A 12,659-nucleotide genomic window follows, 5' to 3' on the forward strand; every position below is an offset into this window, starting at 1 on the left:
ATTTGAACGTTGTGATGGATTTAACATTACAGTTAACAGATTCTCATTTTAATTAATATTTACGAACAACGCTCATTGCCACAACAACTTGAATTAATATTTCGGACTAAATTATGAACAAACTGATCTAATGAATTAGTATAATAACTTAATCTGTGATCTTAAAATACCATTTTATATTTGAAAATTAATATTATGATTTAACTTTGTATTTATATTGTCAGATTTATGCAAACAAGTATGTTTGTTGTTTATTTCCGTCTCTGTGTTGTGTCAGTGTGTCCTCTTATCAAATCAATGGTGTCGACGCGAGGCGGCGCGATGATCGACCACATCATGTTTTATGCCTCTGTTTGCATAATGTCATGAATTAAACCACTTGTTCCATATTCCGACGCTGATATTTTCAGAAAATACCACCGTATTCACTGACATCTACATAAATGTCACAACTATGTACTAAGTTGGCTTAATTTGATAATGGACCTTCCGAAGAAACACCTGATTTGATTTACGTTATATGCGAGGCCGAGACTTCTGACTTTAGACATAGTTCACGCCAACACTTTTTCTTTGTTGAATAGATTTCTAATTCGATTAGAAGTTGATAAATATTCAGGCGGTCACAAACGACGGTGGACTATAAACGGCTAGTACTAGTGACGAAAGTTTAACGAGTGAGACTTGTAAATAAATTGTATGGTGACAAGTGTAACTGGCCTTTTCCCCATAGGCCTATTTACGTAGTGTGGCCTCCGGGCGGGAGTGTCACACGCTAGTAAATAAGAGGAATTTGTCAGTGTCGTCAACATGTTATTTGATTATGTAATCTCACTCCTCGCATACGAGACGCTCGGCCGGAAACTATTGTCGTAGAATCATGCACAACTATTTCTTTGTAACTTGTTTGAAAATCCGTAAAAGGTTTTATCCGCTCGCTATATACTTGGTATCTATGTTCACGAAATATATGTAGATGTAAGCTTCGTTTTATAGGATCGAAGTATCGTAAAACGATATTCAAGGCCTGTTTCAAAATGTCCGAATATTTATAAGGAGAAAGTAAATTTTTTTATTTTTGCTTTCGTTACTAACAGACGATTTACGGTTTTTATAAGGTCATAGCTTTTTAACGTATAATTTGCTTCATAAAAACATACTACACTAATTACTGCCTGTCGCTTATGGCTGATGGAAACAATAAAAACGTAGATTGATGTATCATACTTATCAAGGCGAGTAAACAAGTAATCAGTTACAAAGCCGGAATGGTTAACATAACTATTTCCTCAAAACAAACGGTCCAAAACACGTAACTCACGGACGCAGTGGTAGCAAAACCGCTTGTTCATCAGTTATGAGGGGAATGGGATCACAAATCAGTTGAGCGGAACCGTCGTCCACACAGTGAGTGTAGGCACCATCCATCATGCGGCTGTTCTCTCGTTATCTCGCAAACTCGCGATATTAAGCCAATCTCATCGAATCGCCCTCGCGTTTCATTAGTCTGAGTAGAGAAATATCATAACAGAGAAGGTAAACAGGCCAGCTCTTTGTTCGAAGACACGCTAAATTAGTATTGACTTGTTTGCCAAACATACGTGGTAATTGAACTGGAAGGCTTGCTTCGTGCTACCAGTCGATAATACGTAGTTATTAAGTTTCGTGTGTGTGTGTCGACGGAGGGGAACGTCCTACTACCTCCGTGCTAATAGATTTGTAGACAATCAACTTTTGTACTTACGATTGATTTATAATTTCGGATTGTATTTAGTATAACGATAATATTTTTCGAATTGCGTTCATGTTTTATGAAATACGGTTCATTTTATTTCGACATTACTTTTAAGTTGATATCATGGTATATTATGTTGTTTGTAAGTCGTATAATACGACGACTTTACTATAACGATATTGTGTATACAGGATTTACGTGACAAAAAACGTAACCTAAGGAAACGAACTCCATTAATTTCCGTGCTTAAATTGTTCGACATCATTATTTTCCATACACTAATTAAATATAAAACCGGAAACACAAATACCACATCTGAATCTTGTAGGTACTAACTAATCTATAGTTATTACGAAATTTGCTAATTTTTTTCACGTATCCTTTGTTTGTACTACAACTGACTTATTACGTAACAAGATAATGTCACGAATACAAAATGCAGGAAGGTAGATAGCAGTTGACAAAACCGCAGCGAGCGCATAATACCGCGACATTTGTCCTATTCACTACCGCCACGTGTGGTTACACTACTGTAAGCTCTCAGGTGTACCTACATACAGTACATACACTGTGGTACATAGGCAGCTCGTACCAAATGAGAAAGAAACCTACTACACTAAGCCTACAAAGGTTAGAACACTAGCTCTACGGTATTCCAGATTAATACGAAATCTATTTTAGGATATTAGTAAAAAATTGTACCCGTTTTGATAATAAATTGAAAAATTAAGTACTTTGTAATATGACATGTAAGTAGATTAACGTTGTCGAGAAATGGTGGGACGATTTGGTCAAATTCTAGCTACAGGGTTATACTGTTACTTTTTAAGTATTCATTCAAATCGATTGAAGAAAACATCGTTAAATTGCTATAACTCTCTTGATATTCTTTATGCCTTCTAAGTATTTAATGTCATGGAGATCTTTGGCTTAAATTTCATATTGCTACCTTATGCTAATCATTGCCATAACGTGTATTGGCCACAAATAACTATATAGTTTGTGTATTTGAGATACAAAATCTGAAAAGTCACGCAAGACGACGACGCAGGACATCCCGCACACTAAGACAATAGGTGGGACTAAACGTTTAGGAGTCTTTGTTTTAGACGCTGTTTGTTCATTGTCTGTCGGCAAGCCACTTGCGAAATCTTAACGTAAGAGCAACGTTTAAACAATGACTTGAAATGCCTTTCAGATTCGCGCCGCCCACCGTCTCAGGTAAGGGTTTAGTGTACAAGCTATGAAATATGTTTGTGTTAATGCTAAGCAGTTTTGGCAAGCGTTTTCATTGTTTCAGTAAGCAGTTATTAGATCGTTCTTATGTTATCTCGAAATAAATGAAAAAAAGTGACTTTAAACGAAGTATTAATATCTATACTTCTATACTAATATTATAAAGCTGAAGAGTTTGTTTGTTTATTTGTTTGTTTGAACGCGCTAATCTCAGGAACTACTGGTCCGATTTCAAAAATTCTTTCAGTGTTAGATAGCTCATTTATCGAGGAAGGCTATAGGCTATATAACATCACGCTACGGTCATAAGGAGCGGAGAAGCAATGAAAAATGTTACAAAAACGGGGAAAATTTTGACCCATTCTCTTAGGTGACGCAAGCGAAGTTGCGCGGGTCAGCTAGTAATATAATAATCATATAAGTTATTTTTTAAACCTGAATAACTGTAGCACCATGTGCAATAAAAGCTTAATATTCGCACGAACTCTTATTAGAAAACTCTAGAATATAACGTAACATGATAATAGTGTTCACTTTACAAAAAATCTAATATATTTCGTCTTTATTATTTAAACACTTTTAAAACTGTTTCTAATATTACAAAAATAATATACTCTAAGGTATGATGTCTTCATATCCGTAACTCAGCAGAATGTTGTAATCCAAGCAGGTTTAGTTCGACTGGCTGCCGGCAACTGAGCGAATCAAACTGTAATCTTCTTACAATCCTATACGCTACATATCCTGTAATGCCGCAGTTACCAGCACAAAGTGTTTCTTTTTCCTTTAATATTTTGTGTGGACACCGATAATATTTTATATTTTCGTTAAAAATCGTCAAAATATTGTAAAACCATATAAAAGATATAAAACTACGGCTACTATTACTCTTCGAGAAATACGTATCCTATATATTGATATAGTGAATGCGGCGTAATATTAATATTCCAACAAAAAGTGCAAGAACTAACAAAATGTATCGTGCAAACAAACCACAAACAAGCCGAAGTAAACCAATAAATATATGGGAGCTTATTTCTGACGTATGGCTTGACAAAGCCGGACTGGCCAACAAATGGCTAGCTCAGCGGACCACTGCCAAAACTGCGCTCGCGAAATATCAGGTACGTCGCCGACCGGGGCTCGCCGTCTAACTCGCATCCGTCGCGCAAACGATATGTAGGTCACTCAGTGTCCTTATTCCACTCTACATGCACCTATACTACCCCGCATCACATTCAAAGGTACTCTTCCGAAATTTGATTGAACATTCGAGCTCATAAATGCAGCCGAGCGCGCCATGTAATTTCCGAACTCTCATTTTCGAACGAAATTTTAATTGTTCATACTCCAACGTAGCTCAACAAAGGTTCACAATTACTACGTGCGTAGATCATAAATATTCTTCACTCTGATAAGGTCATTATACATCGAGGTCTCAATAGTTAGGTTGACCTTTTTATGAACATCGGATCGTTTTTTATCGCAGACAAATAGGAATTTAAGGAGACAGACGGATTTCTAACCTCGTTCGTAAAACAAATAAAATTACCGATCTAAATTCAAATTAGTTGTTGAAATCGAAACATAGAAAGAAGAAATACAATCATTTTATAGATGTAGAAACGAAGTCAACTACAAATCTAATCATATACTTCAGTCTGTCTGTTTTTCTTAGAAAGTCGTAGTGTCTCTGTTTGTGTACGAAGGTTCAGATGCATATTTTTTTTTAAATCGCATTACAACTTTGAATGTCCACGTTGTACTTTACGTTGCAAATACATTTCAGATTTTGATATCTATAGTTTTAACTTACTAGCTGTCTTACAATAAACTAAAATAAATAAAAAATTTCGCTACCAGTATATTCTAAAAGTGGTATTTTTTTACAGCATGCCTATCACAATCGACTTCGTATCATGTTACTAACAGTAACAATTTAAATACAGTGCATGTAAGCCAGCATTTACATGTTGACACAGTACATCTTTATTCATGAATGTCCAGTAATCTATCAAACGGACTAGCTCTATACATAATATTATAGGTAGGTGTCATAGTTCAGTCGAGTGCAGTACTAGATTCCGCAGCGGGTTCAACTCAAGACCGAGTGGACAAGCGACATGGAACGTGTGACTTCGCTTAATGAAAAATCTTGGTGCATCATTTATTTTGCTGCAGCTTTCGACGATTTTTGTAAAATAAAGCAGTTTGTTTATTAAACAGAATAAGATTTTTATATTAAAAAAGGTGTTGTTACTATATCCGTTTTTATAAGCTCAAGTTATAGTTTCTAAACGAAACTTCAGATAGCCATGTATATTACTTATTATAGATATTGGTGTTATAGGAAAAAAAATAGTTGAGGGTTTTTGCTTTGATAGATTCTTGAAGAAATAATTTTGAAAGTATTAACCGATTTCAAACAAGATTTTTTTTTGTCAGAAAAAAATATCACCAGTGTAAAGTAATTGTGTTAAACAACTCACAACTAACCGTGCTTCAACTGCAAACTATGTGTCAGTCACAATACATTTCCAACTATGAAAGCCGTACTATTTAACATCAATATTAAATAAAATTCGCTTTCAAAATATTATTTGGGGCGCAAATAAGCCAATAATGATTATAACAACATTGGTTGACACCGTTTTAATCGGGACATATATTATTGAAATCGCGACCACATAATATGACAAGCGGAAGGCCGGCTGCCAAATGCGGTGGCTGTTTGAATAGCTGTCTACCAACGCCGTGTCGCTTTGTGGTCCATGTTTTCAGCATGTGATAATAAATTTGTTTTATAATTATTGAGTAGTTATTGTCAATACGGTTTTTAATTATTGTAACTAATTAAATAAGGCAAATTTTCTAATAAATGGTCCGTAATAAATTGAAAAATTCGTATGCTCTTTTTTTTAATGGAGAGATTATTGTCTACTAAGTTAGGACTTCTTCCTAACGGAACAGTTTTTGGACTTAGAATATCTTCATATTGTTAAGTTGTGAATTCGGAAACAATATGTTCAAAACTCATACAAATAAATATAAGTCAAGATTACTTTAATATGTTTGATACATATTACTCGTTAAAGAATCTACATTTTTACGATACACAAATCCATGTACAGATTTCAAAGGAAACTTTAAGTAAATGATTTTGATTGCTGTTTCTTCCAACATAACTACACGTAGGTATATAATAATTGCCCCAGTTCTTTAAGCTGTTCACAAAAGATTGTTTTGTTCTCCGCTAAACGTTGAACGTCAACAACATTGCATCAACAACTGTTGTTTATCTTTACCCAATTAACATAATTAAACCTTTTTTGGTTATCTCTGTTAACACATTTCTGGTAAATTTTTGTACATAACAATTGGAAAGAGTAAAACCAGTTTTTTTTTTGTAAAAACGATTCAGCATTTTGTGTCTTGCGGTTTTTGAAGTACTTTAGAATTATCAATTCACCGATGGCTCTGACTCACAGTTGAACTAAAAAATATTGCTGCATTTTTTGTTTTTATCTCGAAATAAAGTAACGGTAAAGTTAAATGCTGATAATCCTGACTCTGACTTTATCCTTGTTTCCTACTAGTTGCTTAGCAGCTCAAACCTTTGACCCCGGTTCTTCATAAAAACTGAATATATTGGTTTGTTTATCAAGCAGTTTTGACAGTCAATTATTTTGTATAGGCTATCCAATATTTATTTAAAGGCTATTAAACTGGCCCTTAACAACATATATTATTATTATCTAAACCTTAATTAATAAATACGACAATGGTAAATAAAACTAGGTTTAAATCCGTATTGAAAATCCGTTCTGTCCAATATGAAGGCACAAACGCGGGTTGCAAATCCGCACCGTATCGTAAGATGTGTCGTATCGGAAGAATATTTTATTGAATGTTCACGCGCTGGGTTTATCTGTGCCGTTCGAAATCTGTTGGAAATTGATGCTGATGTGCAACGACGGTGTTACGGAGATAATGAGGGGTTTTATGTGAGAATATATTTGATACGAACACGGGTTTTAATATTTTGTTGGAGTGTCGAAGCGATATTGTTGTATTTTTGCAGGTGCAGTGTTTTTATAGTCGTCGCAACGATATATGATGTAGTGCCTTTTTGAGAAACATTTCAGTTAACGTTAAAATGTTGTATATTTTTAATTAAACAGTAACTGGAATTATTGTCCCGCCTAATGACGAATTATAATTTAAAAGAAAATATTCGGGTAAATGAAAATAAATATGTGTTTTAAGTGCGAAAGTTTTACTATATAGAAAACCGCTAGTTATCAAAATTTTCAAAAGCACAAATCATAATCCGGAAAATATTAACAAAAGCTTTGAAAAATGTATCTACGTGTGTGTACACTGAGTAGCTAATGGCAAAATGTAGTTCAACTGTATATCAGAGAAGCAATAGTATCGCTTCCAATAAAGACACGTAACAACCAGCAATAAATATTCACTAAATGCTACCAACAGATTACACACAAAACTCCATTACGAGTCGACACATTGTAACGAGACTGTTATCTACTATTAAAATTCCAAGACACCATTAACCCAACAGGGATATCGTGTAATGTTAGTGGGATTTGTAATAAATATGTTTAAGCCTAACGATTATATGTAAAACACCGGATTATACCTAGTTAACACCCAACATTCCACTACCAGATTAATCTAATTTATGTAACGAAACTTACCAACTAGTTCCAGAACTTCAATGTTTTTATAACGATTATAAACTTTTAATACTTCTCGTTATACTTAAATTAAATCTAAATCTCGTCATTTACATTATACCGAATTTTAATCATAATTAGCCTTGTTGAGGCGGTATAATTAAGATTCCCAAAAATATAAAATCGAAATAAAACGAAGTGGCGGCGGCCGACCGTCAATAAAAACTACATAAAACCGACCACTGCTCTAATTGTAAGAAAAAAATGTTTACCACATTGTAACGAAACAGTGACCCATTTCAAACGAGCACAAGAAAAAGCTTCAGGCGAATCCCTTTAAGAGGGGAATTAAAGTGTTCTCTTTGACACGCAGAGAGATTGGAAACGGTCGCACTCGCTTGCAGACCATGTTTCCTAGTAAACATTGGACTATATAAATACATTACTGGCCCGTATACACATTCATCTACATTGCTACGCACACCTTAGCATTTTGATCTAACGTCGTAGCAATTTCGTAGCCTATATTCTACGAGGTCTACGAGTCGGCTACGAGCTATTTGAATTGCTTATGCTCTACGACGTTGACATCCGCAGGAAATCTGTTTGAAATGTTACTAACATTTTGTGTTTCTTAGCTGCATTTTCTTGGATTTTAATATTAACCCTCGACTGGAGTTGACGTGAAGAGAGCGGGCTGTTTTTAAAGTCAGAGTTGAAGTCAAAATAAATCAAAATGTCGTAGGAAATAAACTTTTAGAAAAACATTTATGCGACCGCATGCATAGTCTCATACTCTGACGTAAGCAAGTATGTATTTACGTACAGTTTCGGATAAAGTTTTCGCTAAAGTTAGGTTAATAAAGTTGAGACATATTAAGTAAGTCGACTAATTACTAGGGAACTGATGGCGACAGACTGTTTCTCGAGGAGGTTTACGTTCTATGGATAAGTCCAAGCTATCGATACAATTCTATGATTTTGTAGGTTAAGCAGGTGGACAGCATGTAGATTGATGTGTAGTATTTAGACTTTTCTTTTTGACGGAATTTAATGAATGTTAGAATTGTTTCCTATATTTTTACGACTACATTGTTATCGATGTAAAATTATTGACTTATTGCTATAGCTTTATCACTGGGTCTCATATTAATTTTTGCGTTCGTTGAGAAACATGCTAGGCTAGCAGGCTATATAACATCACGCTACGGTCATAAGGAGCGGAGTAGCAACGAAAAATGATACAAAAAACGGGGAAAATTTTGACTCATTCTCTTAGGTGACGCAAGCGAAGTTGCGCGGGTCAGCTAGTAGTTTATAAAAGAGTTTAAAAATTTCCTATTCATTTTAAAAATTGTTATTTTATTAACTTGTACAGTTTTATGTGACACATATTATTTAGGTAGAATGTGTTTTGAAAAACTATGCGCATTATAATATAGTCTAGTTAGATATTTTATTTGGTACTTCAAGATTATATAGTTATACATTCTGAATAAAATAATATTTCTAAACCAGACAGAAAGCATGCACCTCGTCCTACGTAGTCGCTTTTATATGTAGTTTAATATCTACAAGTGCGAAGTCGTTAGCTAAGTAAATGGAAAAACAATTAACTTTGTACTCGTCCCTTTCAACGCATGGAAAAGTTCATATTTTATACTAGAACAAGTACTTAACAATTTAATTAAAATCGATTACTACCTTTTTATTAGAAAATATACATAAACAAAGTATCTCAGTGTCGACAATTGTCCATCTAATTCTATAATGAGTGAAACCTAGCCTTTCTTCCAACTATGTCGGAGTTGGCTTCCAATCTCACCGGATGCAGTGGAATACCAGTATTTTACATGGAGCGACTGCTTATCGGTCCTCCACAACCCAGATATCTACGTTGTAACACGATACCCATTCTATAATTACTTTAATTATAAAATATTTAACTATCTTAATAAATTATTGTAAAAGTGACACCACCATTTTACTCAACCACGCCCGCCAAAACACGTCCCACACAAACGGTATTCAACTATTATACTCTCCATTTACTTCATAAAGTTCGACTTAAAATCGAGATACAAACGTCCAATCAATCATGCGAGCGATTCACGTCGACGCCTCGACGTTGCCGACGTAAATGTACAACATTATAAAGGTAAACGACGAAATATTCACACGAAAATGGCCTGTTTTGCAATTAAGTGGGATCGAAACTTGTGACATTCAACCGTGATCTTGTTCTTGTTATGCCATGATTGACGTTTTGTTCACTCCCTCCCCGTCTACGTAACAATATGCTTTTGAGAGAAATTGAACGCTGTATATTATTACTTCATTATGACTTGTTGCTAAGTAAATATTGGCGATACGCCTTCTGTTACGCGTTTAACCTAGCGTTGTTATGATTCTGAATATTGTATGAAAAATTGTTTCATTCCCAAAACATGTTCTTAACAAATCTATATGAACAGCTCATAAAAACTAGATACAGATTAACGTGTCGTTTCATAAGAAAGTGAGAGATAAGGCGAGTTAGCGACAGATAGGTACGTCGATAGAAGGGGATTGGAATGTTTTATGTAATGATTGTCGTGGGCTGCGTGTCTCCGCTCGCTACACACAGCACACCTCGCAGATAACGCGACTTTCCAATAACAAACGGTGAGACTGTCCTTCGATTACGTAAACCGATAGAGAATTTTATAAATATTCCGCTAGAAACGCGAAACTTAGGACGATCGATAAGAAAAACGCTTCTATATAGAAAATTTCCGCCGCTAATGTAATGAGAAGGTGGCTCCATAGAACGGGTCGCAGTAAACATGATACGGCGCAGTCGCATAAATTGTCTCCCGGCTATTAATGCTATCGGAAAAACCATTATTTACTAACGGATCGGGGTGTCAGTGCGTGTAGGTGTTTACGCGTGCCGCGCGGCGGTGCAGCTGCAGCGGTACTTACGCGAGGGGCGAGCGTGGTCGCGCGGGTGGCGGGCTCGGCGCGCCGGTCACCTCGGGCACTCCATTGATGAGCGACGGCGGCAAGGTTCGCGGGCGGTGTCGCATGTGTGTGAGGGCGGCGCGCGAGGTCGCGCGGGCGGGCCGGCGAGCGCGGCGGGACTGGCAGCCGGCGCCCGCCGCACGTGGCCGCTCAGGTATCAATCAATCGATGCGCGGCGCGGCGGCGGCGCGGGCGCTAGCGGGCGCGGCACATTCATGTCGCGCGAACAGCTGACGGCCGAGCCCCGTAAACATGAATCGGTCCGCCCTCCCCGCGTGCCCTGCACCCCCGCGCCCGCCCCACACCGCCCCACCCCGCACACCCGCCTCGCTCCGCCCGCCCTGACCTACTCTGCGCAGGGCGCTACCGAACGCGAACGCTTACAACACAACGTATTCTACCAAACATGGTGAAAGCTTTGAGTGCACGATGCACTAAATCACATATAGCCAACTTAGTCAACAAACATGCAACTGGTGGGCTAACATTTCAGGTCTTGTTATCGGTTTTTAAATACAGTCTAACGTTTCTCGTTAAAGAAATCTGTTTACAACAGAAAATCTGTTTAGGACCGTTGTTTTTCTATCATCATTATCCTTTTCCTCTATGATAAGACTACAAAACAGTTAAACCTACATCAATTGATTTCTAGGTCTCATAACATAGTATTTATCTGGCAGGATACGTAACAGGATAACAGGGCGGGCACTGTAACGTAGCGAACGATTGTTACATGAGTAGAGAGGGCGGCGCGGCTCGGCGAGAGAGCGCGTGCGTGCAGGACTCGTCCTGACGCCGAGACCACGCCGACACATCCCGAACTCGGCAGTCAGTACCGTCGGTACTCTCCGTCCGACACACCGTGCCCGACGCACCGCTCGCTCACACAACTAGATAAACACATTTAATATTAGCGAGACATACACAACTTCTTACATCAATTTGACTTTTAGATTCTATTTTATTACAATGTATTTCTGTTCAGCCGTTGGTACGATGTACTGACGGAAGTTAATGGATATAAAAATAGCTTAAATATTCAGGACTATTCAGTTGAATAATATAATTTCGATGCTCTCTAAACTTACTACTTAGTAAAGAGGCGGTTTCAGAAAACTGCATAATATGCTTACGTTGCTTTTAGTAAACCGAAACTATAAATTATTTATCTTACATCAAATTTAATAAAATTATTAATACATCAATATTTAGTACTTAAAATATAACATATTAACGACTGATTTGTCAATAATTCTCTTTTTACACAATTAAATACATAACTTTTATTCCAAACAAACTATTAAAATGAACTCACGAACTTTAAACTATTTCAATTAAACTACTTCCACAAAACAAGTAATTTAATAACGTCCATAACAGTAATAAAAGGAAACAGAATGACAAATATTTGTCAGGGCATTATTTATTTCCACTAAAGTAGTTATCATTCATTACTTATGCAAATGACATTCTTTGCGCTCAATCACTCAATTTGTTCATAACTTTATGCGGAATAAATACAATGCAAGGGAAATTGAAAAAGCTCATTATATTAATTGATACTGCAGGGATGCTCGGAAAATTCTCTGCAATTCGCGATTTCACGAAAGTGAGCCACAGAGAACTATTTCTAAAAATAGATAGTAATAGTATTCTGTGGCATGAATAATGTAATATAAATAACAAGTGACCGCTAGTTAATAATTAAATAAGTATTATTAAATGTACATTGATGTCTACTTTACCACTGTCTTTTTTAACTGCATAGGCGGTACTCGGGAATAGGAGAGTACAGGTTGCATATTATGAATGGTTTAGTACTATAATATTTGATTTTTTTTGTCATTTTAAGCTACGAGATGTTATATTGCATCTGGGATCTTTCCCTTACCTTCATTTCTGAAAAAACGCTTTTACGTTAACGAGAAAATTATATAAGTAGAAGAAGAACTTATTTATAAAAAAATATTGATAAAAACATACAAAAA

At 36.3% G+C, this 12,659-nt stretch overlaps 1 protein-coding gene across 1 annotated transcript in view; it reads right to left on the reverse strand.

Annotated features, from left to right (window-relative positions):
- Positions 1-10,900, reverse strand: part of LOC142975032 (uncharacterized) — an 89,283-nt gene extending 78,383 nt beyond the window's left edge. The window contains exon 1 of the mRNA XM_076117674.1: positions 10,633-10,900. The gene's annotated coding sequence lies outside the window, so the exon portion shown is untranslated. The remainder of the gene's footprint in view (positions 1-10,632) is intronic.
- Positions 10,901-12,659: the final 1,759 nt, after the last annotated feature.

The sequence above is a fragment of the Anticarsia gemmatalis genome, chromosome 8 (genome assembly GCF_050436995.1).
Source record: "Anticarsia gemmatalis isolate Benzon Research Colony breed Stoneville strain chromosome 8, ilAntGemm2 primary, whole genome shotgun sequence".
NCBI lineage: Eukaryota > Metazoa > Arthropoda > Insecta > Lepidoptera > Erebidae > Anticarsia > Anticarsia gemmatalis.